The sequence below is a fragment of the Phyllostomus discolor genome, chromosome X (assembly GCF_004126475.2).
Source record: "Phyllostomus discolor isolate MPI-MPIP mPhyDis1 chromosome X, mPhyDis1.pri.v3, whole genome shotgun sequence".
Lineage (NCBI taxonomy): Eukaryota > Metazoa > Chordata > Mammalia > Chiroptera > Phyllostomidae > Phyllostomus > Phyllostomus discolor.
Window position 1 is genome coordinate 100,269,009 of NC_050198.1, and position 15,949 is coordinate 100,284,957.

At 41.4% G+C, this 15,949-nt stretch overlaps 1 pseudogene; it reads left to right on the forward strand.

The window, feature by feature from the left end:
• Positions 1 to 5,104: 5,104 nt before the first annotated feature.
• LOC114505190 lies at positions 5,105 to 5,802 on the forward strand (annotated as a pseudogene).
• Positions 5,803 to 15,949: the final 10,147 nt, after the last annotated feature.

The window sequence follows — 15,949 nt, forward strand, 5'->3', positions numbered from 1 at the left end:
GGATGTAAAGAAAAATGCAGCCCTGGCTGGCGTAGCTCAGTGGATTGAGCGTGGGCTGCAAACCAAAGTGTCGCAGGTTCAATTCCCAGTTAGGCCACATACCTGGGTTGTAGGCCATGACCCCTAGCAACCACACATTGATGTTTCTCTCTATCTATCTATCTATCTCCCTCCCTTCCCTCTCTAAAAATAAATAAATTAAATCTTAAAAAAAAAAAGAAAAATGCAGAGGGTTTCTAAGCCCTGATTGGGAGAAAAGGAGCAAGGAGATATTAAAAGAAGAATTAATTATCCAGAAGGTGAGTTACCAAATTACAGGGTCTTCAGCAGCAAGTGCACACACAGAGACCAAAAGACCAGGTGGTTTGATATAATAATAATAATTTTAATTCCTGGAGAGAATCAATACATGGGTCTGAGCTGGGTTCACAGCAAAATTGAGCTCTGTAATAGAAAGGAAAGAAGGTTATATTTTGGCACCTTCTGCTTTGTGACTGTTCAATTTCTATTGCTCCATATTCTTCCAAATTGCAAAAGAGAAAGATGAGTGGCCTTATAATATGTTCCCATTTAGATTTTAAATACTTGTCCTGCATTTTTTTTGTACAGAAGACAAAACTGTTTATAGTTCCATGTGAGTCTTCTCTGCTTTCAGTCTATTTCATTTGGATGAAGAAAAACTTCTACCACCTCACAATTTCATGTTTACCTATGCTGGATGCTCCAGGTTGTCTACAGATGAAGCCCCATGATTTCGCTTTTTTTAATCAGAGGATCTTCTCTCTACCTGTTCCCTCTGGTATCATATTTCCCTGCTCTTTGGAGCACAGGGCTGTGTAAAATTTAATTTTTCTTGGATTACTTGAAGTTATGTCTTAGAGAGCCAAGTGGGTATTTTTGTTTTGCCAGCTATAGAACTTGACTTCTGCCACAAACTTCTTACAGAAGCAATGCCTGTCTTCTTCCTTAGAACGTTTCATTTTATATAATGAACAACTCATACATGCTTAAATATGCACAGAATAGTGCTAACCAGATAGTAACTTTGAAACAGCACCTAGGAAGCCTGGACTTGGGCTGAACAACCTTTCTACCAGGGCTGACCAAACCAATTGGGCTGAACAACCAATGAACTACCAGGCCAAATAAACTTCCACAACTCTGTCATATTAGGCAGAGGCTCTGCAGGGAACTAGCTGTACTAGATAGAAGTAAGAAAAGAAGAAAAGAGCAAGAGGGGGTTAAATATGGGGAAAATTCAAACATTGTGTGTTGAAAGTCCCTCAGTACAGCATCCCCTAATGGTCGCTTCGCAGTTACCTGAATTCACTTAAGCTACATCAGCCTCTGGCTTTGCTTAGACTCTATGCCCTGCCTGCAATGGCTTCCTTCATTTTTTCTACCTAATAAATCCTCCAAGGCCTGGCTGAAGCATTGGTTCTCCTAGGAATCCTGCCTTGCCTCCTTTAGCCTCACAAATCTCTCCCTTTTCTGGACTTGTACATTTACTGTTACTTGGCACTTAGCATACGTTGTCTTCTAACATATCCTGTACTTTCATCTTTGTCAGCTATTTAATCTTTCCTAGAAGCTCCTACAAAGAAAGGATAGAGTGCAGTGAGTTTTCATATTCTCCATAGCAGGCCCACAGCAAACAAACTGTAATAAGGACACATCCACTGACTTATTGAACAAGGTCCTTGGCATAAGAACAGAATGTCTGGTGACCATGCTCCCTTACAAAAATTATGTTTTTATACCCCTACCAGAGGATTTTGCCCTTGAGAAAGACTTGCTCGGTTTTTAAAATTCTAAGAGAGGCCTGGCCCTTCAAGCTCTGAAACTGTGTGCATTATTTAATAACAATAGCTAATATTGACTGAAAATATGTGCTAGGCCCTATTATAAATACTTTATATGAGTTACATCATTTCATCATCTCAGCCTCAGGATATAGGTTATAATGCTCACTTTACAGATGAGGAAAGTGAAGCACAATGAAGTTAAGTTGTGTAAGGTCACACAGTGAGTAAGTAGGAGAGCTCTGATTAAAAACCCATGAAGTCTGACTCCAGGGAGCATTCCTTTAACCACTTATAGTACTGCCCTTACTTAGAAGCAGAAAGATAATGTGTACAGATAATTATAATCATAACTTTAAATGAAATCATCTAAAGGATGAAGGTTTTAAAGAGGTTGACAAAAGAAACAACCTTGTTATGGACACAAAGTGAGTACCATACAGGTATGTGTGTGTGTGATGCTGCCATCTCTAAGCAAACCTCGTTGAACTTAAAGTTGGAACTATCTCCAGCTGCCTAGGAGCATAGTTTTCAAAAAGGAAGTTTCTTTAATGTAGGGAGAGGTAATTTAAATCAAGTGGCTAATGAGCTACACAACAAATTAACAGGAAGATGTTTTCAGGGATCAAAAAATAAGACATCTTTCAGAACATTTCCTAGTTTCAAAAGTATGTAATTTTGGGGTTCCCTCAAAGCATTTAATTATTCTTTTCTATACTTGGACAGGTCCTGGCAGCACACTTACAGGCAGGCCAGTTTTAGCCAATGACCCATAACAGGTCTCTCAAATTTCTATGACTATTGTGATTATTGCTGTGTAAAAAACTACCTCAAAACTTAGGAGCAAAAAAAGTTCATCATGCTCACAAAGGTTGGGAATCAGTTATTTGGGCTGACTCAGCTGGGTACTTGTGCTGGACTCTCTTGGGCCATTCATATGGCTATAGCTACCTGAAAGGTCAGCTGGGCTGGGGTGGTCTAGGATGGCCTCACTCCTGTGTGTGGCAGTCAGTGCTGTCTGTCAGCGGGCCCTCTCAGTGTGGTCTGTCACCCTCAAGGTTTTCATATGGTGGTAGAAGAGTCTCCAGGAGCAAGCAAAGGAAATCACAAATCACAAGGGCTTTACAAGTTTCTGTTTGTGTCATATCTACTAATATTCCAATGACCAAAGCAAGTTACTTAGCCAAGTGTCAATGTGGGCAGGAACCATAAAAGTGCATAGATCCTGGGAGACACGATTCATTAGGGACAATTACTTTAAAAATCTACCACAGCTGTTATTCATAATTTAGTGAGACACATCCAGTGGTACAGTTGTATGCTTATTTTCCCATCTTGTTTGAGTTCCTTGTGAAAAAGCATTCAAATATCTAGCCAAAATAAAAAATGATGGATTTCAGTTAATAATAATGTGTAAACATTGGTTCATTGATAATAACAAATGTACCACAGGAATGCAAAATTATTCAACCTTTAAAAGGAAGGAAATCCTGCCATTTGCAACAACATGGATGAACCTAATCAACAATGTGCTAAGTGAAATAAGCCAGAAACAGAGAGACAAATATCACATGATTATGCTTACATGTAGACTCTAAAAAAATTTTTTTAGTTGACTTATAGTGATAGAGTAGAATGGTGGTTACAAGAAGATGGGGGTAGCAGAAAAAGGGATATATTGATCAATGGGTACAAACTTTCAGTTACAAGGTGAATACATTCTGGAGACCTAATGTACCTCATGGTGACTATAGTTGGTAATACAAATGCTCCTCAACTTACAGTGGGGTTTCATCATAATAAACCCATTGTAAGTTGAAAATATCATTTGTCAAAAATGCATTTAATATACCAAACCCACTGAACATCATAGCTTAGCCCAGCTTACCTTTAACATGCTCAGAACACTTACATTACCCTCCCATTGAGCAAAAGCATCTAACATAATGAATACACTGTAGAATATCAGTTGTTTATCATCATGACCATGCCACTGACTGGGTGCTGTGGCTTGCTGCCACTTCCCAGCATTATGAGAGAGTATAGAGCCATGTATTGATAGCCTGAGAAAAGATCAAAATTCAAAGTATGGTTTCTACTGAATTTGTATCACATTTACACCATTGTAAAACTGAAAGATCGTAAGTGCAAACATTGTAAATGAGAGACTATCTGTGTTGTACACTTGAAATTCACTAAGAGAGTGCATCTGAGGTGTTCTAACCAGACACACACACAAACACAAAAAGTCATAAGTATGGGAGGTGATGGATATGTTAATTAGATAGTGGTAATCATTTTACAACATACATATATCACAACATCATACTATACACCTCAAATATATACAAATTTTTGTTAAAAATAAATAAAAACAAAAAGAAACTGTGGGGATTATACAGGAACTTTCTGCATTATCTGCTCAATTTTTTGTAAACCTAACATTCTTTAAACCATAGTCTATTGATTTTTAAAAGTTCTAAAAAGAGACAGAGAGATTTGGGGTAGACGCATATCAGTGGCTCCCAGTGAATGACATCGTCCAGTGTATGCCCTTGTATAGGTCTCTCCCACATTGACTGTAGGCTTGAACTGTGACTTGTTTGGGGCAATGGTATATTAGCAAGCATTATACAAATAGAGGCTTGTCTCCTTGGAATGCTCCTTCTGGGAGCCCAGGTGTCATGGTATAACATGGTCTGGGCGATCCTACTGGAGAGAGAAACAGGCTGATTAGGCCCTGAAAGATAAGACTTCATGCAGAGAGAAAAAACATGTGGAGAAGAACGAAGGCACCCTAGCTCCTCCACCAGCCAACCTCACACACAATAGTGATTCCAACAAATATCACTGGAATAGAAGATTCTCCCAGAAAACCCACACCATCATGAGAAATAATAAATTATTGTTGTCCCAAGGCCCTAAATTTTGGGGTAGTTTACTGTGAAGCAATAGATAACTAAAACATGAAATTTTATTTTATTAAAATAAATAAAATAAATAAAATTAAAAAAACCTCTTCAAAAACTGAGCTCTTAAAAGCACTTACAGCCCTGGCTGGTGTGGTTCAGTTGGTTGGAGCATTGTCCCACAAACCAAAATGTTCCGGTTCAATTCCTGGCCAGGGCACATGCCTGGGTTGTGGGCTTGGTCCCTCCCTGGTCTAGGTGTGTGCAGAAGGCAGCCAATGAATGTTTCTCTCACGTGGATGCTTCTGTCTCACATGGGAGTTTCTCTCCCTCTTTCTCCCTTCCCCTCTCTCTAAAAATAAATAAATAAAATCTGGCCTTGCAGATGCCACTGCCCTTTTGGACCTTCCTGCGCCCAGCCATGGTCAACCCCACCATGTTCTTTGGCATTGCTGCCAAAGGCGGGCCTTTGGGCCACATCTCCTTGGAGTTGTTTGCAGACGAAGTTTGAAAGGCAGCATAAAACTTTCATGCTCTGCACACTGAGGAGAAAGGATTTGGTTACAAAGGTTCCTGCTCTCACAGAATTATTCTGGGATTTATGTGCCAGGGTGGTAACTTCACACACCACAATGGCACAGGCGGCAAGTCCATCAATGGGGAGAAATTTGATGACGAGAATTGCATCCCGAAGCACACAGGTCCTGGCATCTTGTCCAACACAGATGGTTCCCAGTTTTCATCTGCACTGCCAAGACTGAGTGGCTGGAGGGCAAGCACATGGTCTTCAGCCAGGTGACAGACAGCATGGGTGTTGTGACAGCCATGGAGCGCTACGGGTCCAGCAATGGCAAAACCAGCCAGAAGATCACTATTGCTGACTGTGGACAAGTCTAATACATTTGACTTGTGTTTTATCTTAACCACCAGACCATTCCCTCTGTAGCTCAGGAGAGCACCCCTTCACCCCCATCTGCTTGGAATATTCTATAATCTTCACGCTCTCGCCACAGTTCATTGGGTTCCATATTTTCCTTACCCCTTCCAAGTCTAGCTGGATTACAGTTAAGTTTATGTTTATGATATAAAAAGAAAAATAAATAAATAAATAAAATCTTTTAAAAAGCACTTTACAAAATAACAAAATGGTGGGATGTGAGCAGAGTGTACATTTTAGATTTTTTCCTGTGTGAAACCAGCTTGTCTAAACAGGGAAGAAAACAAGGTATTGTTCTCATTCACAAGCAATAGAGATTGGAAGTCCCCTATTGTTAATAATAATTCCTTACATTTACATAAATGATTTGCAAATAGCAAGGTGCTTTCCTGTGAACCCCATATTCTAAACATGAAATCTTGGAGGCCAGAATAAGAATTTGTGAATGGATGCAATATAATGCTATAACTTATACCTGAACAAAAATAATATGACAATCATATTTTGGAATAATTCTTCCATTATCCACATATAAAATTATTTAGAGCAAAGAATCTTGGAGTTCATAAACAAGTCAAATTGTAATGCAGGTGGAAAATACCAAGAAAAGTAATAATAAGAATCTGAGAGATGTGGCTGAGAAATAATCCACAAGATTTATCATCTAATTAGATATGGTGAAGCAGAAAAGTAAAATGAAAATGGGCTGTATGTTTGTTTTCTATTGCTGCTACAACATATTACCACAAACTTGGTAGGTTAAAGAAAACACAAATATAGTCTGCTAAATTCTATAGGTCAAAAGTCTGACATGAGTCTTGTGAGGCTAAAATCAAGGTGTTGGCAGAGCTGTGTTCCTGTTTGTGGGCTCTGGGGGAGAATTCGCCTCCTCACCCTTTCCATCTTCCAAAGGCCACCCACATTCCCTGCCTCAGGACCCTCTGCCTCCACCTCCAAACCCAGCAGCATGGCATCTCTCTGAGCCTTTCATTCCCAGTCATGTCTGCCTGTGCCTCCCCCTCAGCCTCCCTCTGCCACGTTTAAGCACCCTGGGATTGCACCCGGCCCATCCTGCAGGGCAGGTGCCTCTCCCCATCTCCAGATGATCCATCCAGCCACCTTAACGCCTTTCATTCCTGAAGCCTTAATTCTTCACTGCCCTGAAACTGAACATATTCATGGGTATGGGGGTTATGATGTGGACATCTTTAGAAGTTTGGACTCACTATTTTGCCTACCACAAGCTTTAGGGATAGAACTTGGGAGCTCACAAGGATGGTCGTGCCTGTCACTGGTGATAATGGAGAAGATGAGAGGAATCCATTTGGATGGGAAGACAACAAAGGTTTTGCCAAGTGTAGTGTGCAAATGGCAATGGTCCCTAGCACTGTTGGTCTTGAGGATATGGATCCCAGGAAACAGGTATTGATTAGGGACATCATCTTAGGGAAACTTACACCTGGAGGTAAAGTTTGAAAGCCTTTCAGTCGCTGAACCCTTAGTCTCTGTAGAAAGAGAATAACAAAAAGGATGATAAGCTGGAAAAGGAAGTGCCCTCATCACCTCTTATCTAGGTTCAACATGGGGCAAACACTCATTCTGTAAAGAACTGAAAGGAACCAAGGGAAGGCCTAGAGAGGCCTGAAGATGGTGCAACAAAATTCCAAAGGGGGCCATTGAACTGGTCCTCTCAACCACATCTGTGGCCCAGATGTTCCATGTAACCAGAGCACATGCCCACACCAAAAAGCCGACATTATATGCTCCACGAGATCTGTGGCCAATGTAAAAGTGTGGAGGAACCCGTCCACATGGCAAACCAAGTTTGTTATTTGTGTCACATCAAAGCAAGAGCCTCAACGAATTACTGCCCTCTGAGGTCATTTAATTATGATTAAGTGAACTAAGAACCAGTGTAAATGGCATTTTATACTCCAGTGAATTAAGGTATGAGATGTAGCCGAAGTGAATAAGATTTATGGCCCAAACTCATGCAACCTTACAGTAATTTCATGACACTTTTACTATGAGGCAAGCGATGCCAGCTCTTGAAATAATTAAAAGTACATACCAAGTCTAAGGCTGGGCTTCAGGCATTTATGGGAAGCCAGGAGACAGAATGAGGAGCAGGTTTCTTTGTGACTAATTTACTCTGGATAGCAGCAGCTGTTTCTTTTACCTGCAGCAAAGTCTTAATTAGGGTGGGAAGACTGACCCTGAGCAGCCAGGGTCAGACCACACCACACATCTTCAGGAGTCAGGTTCCTCCCTGAACGCATCAGTTCTTCCCCAGATGAGAAATGCTTCATAAGACAGGTAGCTTTTCAAATCCCCAGGCTTGCATGCCACTGCCCTCTGCAGATCCCTTTGTGCCTTTGAGATTACTTTAGTCTGGGTTAGCATCCTTGGGGGCAAGGGATCACTGTCCACAGATTCCAAGGGACATGGGTCAGGCACAATGTGCCCTGTTTACCTTGGCCACTTTGTTCCCCCATTGATCGCTATCCCTGGCCTTCAGTTACTTTTGCTTCTTCAGGTTTATGCACAATTGTCATCTCACCTACCCCATTCAATGAGGGGGTCCCCTGGACAGAACCCAGAGCCAACGGTAAGGGAAGACTTCCATTACCTTCAGCTTTCCATATTTCCAATTTAAGAAACATCAAGTGTGGGGAAGAACTTTTGCCATCATAATCAGTTAAGTTCAAATATGGAGCAGAATGTTCTCCTTGCAGGTCCTGACACTCATAGCAGTGCCTGATTATAACAGGCATAAAAGAAAACAGGGGGGTAAGGAGTATGTTGTAAACCTATAATCATTGATGAAAACAATATATGTTTTATTTATCATGTTAGATGAGTTCAAGAATTTAGCTATTGCAATAGTCTTCTAGCTAATCTTCACGTCGTTAATCTTGCCCCACTCTAATCCCTCTGTGAACGGAATAATATTTTTAAACAAAAAATCAGTTTAAGTCACTTTCTTTGTAAAATCTTTCAGTGGATCCCCATTGCCTATTGGGCAAAGTGTATAGTCCTTATCATGGCAAACAGCAGAGCTTCCTGAACAGTATGTCCTAAATAAATTACAGGTATACCCAGGTATCGATCCCCTTACACCTGCAGAAAACACTGGGGTAGCTGAGCCCCAGAGACCACAACTTAAGAAGGACAGTGTTTTTACTTGTGAAAAAGGTTGAAAAGAGGCCTTTCAAAAATGTGGTCCCTCCCTCCCTTTCTAATCTTCTCTTCAACTCCTAAATAATACACATGCATATTCTTTTTCTTGATATACAAATGCCATGTAGATTATATATAATCTATAAATTCAATAGAACATTAGAATGCATCAAAAGCATCAAAGGAACAAATTAAAATGCAGATTCACAGATCCTACCACAGAGCTACAGTAAACCTGGAAACCTGCATTTTTAAGCAACCTGTGTAATTCTGATGCAGATGGTCTGTGGACCACACTTGGCAAGTTACAGCCTACTCTAACTATATTGGACTCAACTATAATTCTTCAAATGCACATGTGCTCTCCCTTGTCTTGCCCACATTGTTCCCTGTGCCCAGGATGCCTTATTTATCCTGTAGGCCTATGCTTAGAACTCTTTTCCTCCAGACGGCTTCCTCTGCCTCTCAGCCCATGTCAGGTATCCCTCCTCCTATATTCTCTCTGAAGCTCCATACTTCTCTTGTAGCCCTTAAAAGATTACCTGCCATCAAAGCAGAAATCATGTCAATCTTGTTTACCATTTCATCCCTAACACACTTGATCATACAACATAGTTCACTACAGATATTCAGCAAAACATTCAAATTAATGCCTCATCTTGAATACAGATCCCAAAGGAAATCTAACTTCCATTGGTCATTTAGGATCAAGGTATGATAGAACATCTGTCAGCCTCAAAAGAGAGTAAACTGCCAATCTAGCTTTAGACTTAGAGATCCAGGAACCCTATTCTTCCCTATTCCCTAGTTTGTATGAACATTCCTTGTGCTTGGTTGCAAAACAGCAAAACTGCTGCTACTGGTTCCAAAAATTTCATCCTCTGTAAATGGTGCCCCTTATCGCTTTGAAGGCTGAGAAATACATCAAAAGATGTTCTTTCTACCCCCAACACAGGTTCCAATTCACCAGCATCTTGGCAATGGCTTTCATTGTCCAGTATCCTTCACACTTTCTTTTTGTTCTGGTTTCCTTTCTGAATTGTTTTATCCTATCCCAACTGGTGAAGACATTTCACTTCCATCTAAATGAGAGGGTTGCAAAGCATTCCTCAGACCCTTTCACCCTCTCTGCTAGCAAGTTTTAAGGCAACCCAGTTTGCCCAGGACATTCCCACTTTTAACATTGAATGTCCCTCATCTCCCCTTCCTCCCCACCTCCCAGACCCTAACCACCACCTTTGCTCCTGTGAGTTTGGCTTTTTAAGATTCTACATGCAAATGATATCATACAGTTTCTTTCTGTGTGCAGCTTCTTTTACTTAGCATAAGGACCTCCAGCTTCATCCATGCTGTCACAAATGGAAGAATTTCTTCCTTCCTCATGGCTGAATAATATTCTATTATATATAGAGAATATATATATATATATATATATATATATATATCCCACACTTTCTTTAGTCATTCTTCCACTGATGGACACTTAGATTTTTTATCGAAGGGTAAACACATTCAGTTATAAGATAAGTTCTGGGGATCTAATATACAGTGCTGTGATTATAGTTAGGAATACTGTTTGTATACTTCAAATTTGTAAGAGACTAGATCTCAGTTGTTCTCAGCACACACCAAAAAAAATGATGATGATATGAGGTGATGGCTACATTGATCAATTTCATTGTGGTAATGCTTATACAACATATATGTCTATTCAATCACCATGTTGTACATTTTAAACAATCACATTGTACAAACTAAAATATACAAAAAAATGGCAATTATAACTCAAAAAAAAAACTAGAAAAAAAGCTAGAACTGGGTTGAAAAGCTGTCCCCGGTCAGGGTGTGAGAGAGGCAACCAATTGATGTTTCTCTCACACATTGATGTTCCTCTCCCTGTCTTTCTCCTTCCCTTCTTCTCTCTCTAAAACTAAATAAATAACATATTTTAAAAATATACTAATGGTGATAAAAACAATAGATCCTGCATTTTCAACTGTTTATCTAATAAATGAAAATGAGATATACCAATCCAACATGCCTGTTCCCACTGCAACTGAAGACATCACATCTGAGGAGTCACGTTCAAGGACAGAGAAACAAAAACAGCAATTCCCTACATTATATAAGTAATAATAACTGCTTCATTTCTATGCTGCCATACAACTTAGCAGGGGTTCTCACATGCTCATTCTCATTTCATAATATACACACAACTCTCAGGCTCACGTAAGGTTTTACAGCTGGTGAGGATCCGAGCCAGAGCTAATAAACTCTGGCTTGACTGCCACTCGACTGCTCTCCCCTGACTCGACACTGCCTCTCTGGCTGGGCTGAATGTGGCATCAACCAGTGTTTATGGAGCCAATCTTCATTTTGATGTAAAGCTGACTGGCCTTTAACAGGACTCTAACTCCTAAACTTAGTTTTATTTGCCTGCTCAAATTCCAACCAGGCAGAGAGGTGACCAAGAATGACATCCAAAAGGGAGTTGTGAAAGCCTAACTTGATACCTCAGTCATGAGGACAAAGTGAACATATATCCAGGGGAACAGGTATCATTGGAAGACCTCCAGCCTCCCCAACCACGCATTTTTCCTCTTTAGAGGGCACCCACACTCAAATACACTTGTTTGTATTTTCCTCATGTTCCTGGGATCTCCCTATTCTCTCCTAAAGGTGCTACTTAAGAGAAGCCAAAAGGTCATGTAGTAATAATGACATTGACCCCTCATATTTGCACCAGGCATTTTAGCCTATAAGATCTTTTTCACATCTATGGTGGTTATTCAACCCTCTCAACAACCCTGGCTGGTGTGGCTATTGGTTGGTGCATCATCCAGTGAATCAAAAGGTTGTCGGCTTGATTCCCAGTCAGGGCACTAGTCTAGGTTGAAGGTTCACTAGGTTCACTGTGAGAGGCAACTGATCGGTGTTTCTCTCCCTCTCCCTCTCCCTCTCCCTCTCCCTCTCCCTCTCCCTCTCCCTCTCTTTCTCTTCCTCCCTCTCTCTTTCTCTCTCTTCCTCCCTCCCCTTCCCCTCTAAGATCAGTGAGCATGTCCTCCAAGTGAAGAGATAGATAGATTTTAAAATCCTCTCAACAATCCTGTAAGTTACGTAAGCATCATCCCCATTTAACAGAAAAAGCAACTGAGACACAGAATAGTGACAAGACATGTCTTTTTTGCCCACACTTAATCGGTGGAAGAGCCAAGACTGAAAGACAGGTGCCTTGATGATGCCACGTTTTATATATTGTCTCCCATCATGTCAAGAATTGACTAGAGTATTAGTCTCCTGGCACACTTTTATGGGCTTTCCTTAGGTCCCAGGAAGTTAGTATCATTTTAAGCTCCCAGCTCCTAATTTCAAGGCACTTTGTGCCTTGATATTGCCTGCCTAATCCCCACCTCCACCCACCTATCCCCAAACTAGATCTTTCCCAGAAAGTTTTTCATAGACAAAATGGGAGGGTTAAAGTAATAAAATTACTAAATACATTCTAACCAGCACTTTCAGTCTCCCACTCCCCATTCTCTTTGGGGTCTTGACAACCATATACCTTTCTGCTGGTTTAAAAAGAGTAAGGGAGTCTCTCCAGGTTCCAGAGTCCTTACAAGAGCAGGCAGTCAGACTTGAAACCGATAACTGGTTCTGTTGTTTCATTTACGACCAGAGGCCTGGCTCCAGCTCTGGCTCTTGGCTGGCCTTTGTGAACAGAAAGAAGGAAACTCGTTTTTCATCCTCTGTTTCCAAAGTCCGATCTAACTGTCTGCACGCAAATTCCATGACGGAGTTAGGCGCTTTAGGCGCAGCAGGTGGAAAGTGTTTCATTCCTGATGGGAATTCCTGGGCCCAAATCCCAAGCCCCTCCCTCTCTTCTCACAGCAGCTCACAGGCCCCTTGTTCTCTGATTGTCCCATTATCTCCTAAGTACAGCAAACAATCTCAGCTCAGCCGGACCCCAGCAGCATCTCCCTTAGGTCCTGACTGCTTCCCTGAATTAGAAACCAGGATCTCTAGGAACTCTGTTGAGCTTAGTTGTGTGGGACAGTGACAAGTGTTCTGAACTGAAAATAAGCAGCCCAAAACTCCTAGGCCCACCTCTATCTCCAATCACTTCTTTTGAGGCTTAAGTTTTCTCAGCTACAGAGCAAAGATAATAGGGGCTCCCTAGCCTGCCTCACAGAGTTTTGCACAGAAAATAAAAAGCCCTACTCAAAAATAAATGGCAGAAAATATGGTATACATTTGTTCAGCCTACAATCCCTCAGCCCCAGCCCCAGGGCACAGTCAGTCCCTGGTTAGAGGGTAGGAGTGTTACTCGAAGGATGATGGAGCAGTTACAACATGCCTTGCCTTCCCAGGCCCCATTCTCCACTCCCCCCTGATTTTGAAGTTTATTTAAATTGAGGCTGATGGGGGTGACATGTGCAGAATTTATGTATGGACGTGATGTGCTTTCCCAACAGACATGAGAAAGGTCCAGGCATGAGTCCATATGTGTATGAGCAAACCTTGGAGTAGGAGGACTAGGGATGCCAGGAGGCATAGTGGCTAATGTACCCAAAGTGTGTGGATCATGTCCACGTGCAAAGCACAGCAGTACCCACCCTCACTCAGCCCTCTTTTCTACCTGCTACTAACTCACTCCTCCAAGATCACCCTTTTGCTAAAGCTTATACAAGGAGAGGATCTGTTCTTCTCATTGTAATCCTGGCTTAGCTCCAGTCTGTGAAGACAGCCAAGGAGCCCAGGGTCTGCCCTCCAGGAACTCATTCCTGTAATGGGGAAAAGAGACTCCCACGGATTTGAAGAAGCGACTTGCTGTTGAAGACATGTTTAATTCGGGCTACTTGAGAGGCGTCCAGGTGGAGATTTTACCAGCCAATTGAATATGTGCATCTGAAGCTCCAGAAAAGGGTCAAGTCTGGAGGTAAACATTTGAGTATCATCTTCAAAGAGATCATTTTTAAAGCCATGGCAGTTAACGGGCTCTCTTAGAAATCTGAGAGATACCTTCTAGAGTAAGAATGGAAGAGGGCCAAGGTTGGACTCCTGGGCCCAATTACATTTGAAAAAGGGGTAAGAAGTAGAATGTTTCAACTAGAGAGACTGGGAAGTGGCAGTCAGAAAGTAGAAGGGGAACCAAGAGGAAATCATCATTAAAAGGAGAAAGGGTATCAGCCCTGGCTGGCATAGCTCAGTGGATTGAGCATGGGCTGGGAACCAAAGTGTCCCAGGTTCGATTCCCAGCCAGGCCACATACCTGGGTTGCAGGCCATAAGCCCCAGCAACCGCACATTGATGTTTCTCTCTCTCTCTCTCTCTCTCTCTCTCTCTCTCTCTCTCTCTCTCTCTCTCTCTCTCTCTATCTCCCTCCCTTCCCTCTCTAAAAATAAATAAATAAAAGAAGAAAGGGTATCAGAAAGAGGGTGAGCACAGAGAAAAGTAGTCCAGAAAATTAGCACAGAACGAAGGCTATTTGATTTGGTGAACTTTGAAAAAGTGCTTACAATTAAGCCTTGAACTAAGGCCTGAGAGATAAGGTTACTAGAGCTGATACTGCGGTTTGAAAGGTGTGCAAGTCAATCACAGGACGGAGGGAGCAGCCAAATTCTTACATGAACAGCAAACTCAAGCAGATGACTTTCAAGGAGGGAGAGCTGGACTTTCTGTGCTCATTATCATTCAATCAAAGTCACCTTACACTCATTCCTTGGTTTCCTTCTTGTCTTCCTCTGATCCTATCCCACTTCCTGCCTTGTCCTGCCCTATTTCTAATAGGCTGCAATTAACTTGACTAAAAAAATATATAACCACTACAAATACTTGCCCTCTGGACCCAACTGGGATCTACCTACTGCCCAACATATATTCTAGTCATCTCATGCTCACTCCCCAAAACAATGGTTTCAACTCTTGTCCATTTTTCTTAATGCACTGGCTTCTACCTACTTTTTCTTGGAAGATGATCTCACCTCCTGCTATAAGATAGACATCGGGACCAAGCTTCCTCCACTCAACCTCAAATATCTCAAACTCTACACCCTTGCTCTTACTCTCCTCCTTTCTCTTATCTTTGAGGAAAACCCCAGTGCCCCAATCCATGCCTTTGATTCAGTTCTCACCAGTCTCCCTCCAGAGCTCTACTCCCTCAATTTATCTCTTCTAACATTGATGAAAATATATGCATCTTGTCACCCCAACAAGACCCTGAACTCCTTGTGACAGAAACTGTGTTACACTGCTTCATAGTTTACATGGAAAAGCTTATAAACACCGGTTGACTTGAGAGAGTAACCTGATTTAAAGCATTCAATATACAGTATCATACCTCTTTGCAAAACCAGCTTCTGAGAGGCGGTTTAGCATACTTGTTAAGATCACATACATTGGAGCTAGACTGGTTAGATTAGAACCCTGGCTCTACCACTTAGCTGTGTAATCTTGGACAGTTTGCTTTTTTCAAACTTCCAAACATGCAAAAGTTGACAGAATTTTACAGTGAGCATGCATGCATCCATCACTAAATTCTAACATTTACCTTTTACTGTATTTGTTTTATCATATAATATTTATTATTCACCCCTCTAGCCACCATTAGACCATCCTTTTGCTGTTGCTCTATCTCATAATATGTGGCAGACATCAGCACACTTCCCCCTAAACACTTTAGCATGTGTATAATTAACTATAGTTTGGAGAACTTGTATCTAACTTGTATGTGCCTCAGTTTCCTCATCTATAAGACAGAGATGGCAATAGTACCTACCTTAAAAGATCTGGGTATATTCCCCAGGCTGGTGTGTCTCAGTGGTTTGAGTGCAGGCCTGCGAACCAAAAGGTCACTGGTTCGATTCCCAGTCAGAGCACATGCCTGGGTTGCAGGTCAGGTTCCCAGTAGGGGGTGAGCAACAGCCAACCCCACATTGATGTTTCTCTTCCTCTTTTTCTTCCTCCTGACCCCTCTCTCTGAAGATAAATAAATAAAATATTTTAAAATTAAAAAAAAAGGATCTGTGGATGTAAACATTAGAATAGTGCCCACATATAGAATGTAGTAAAAAATGCTTGTTCATTTTGTAATTACTCTAGCAAAACTCACCCATTCAATTGCT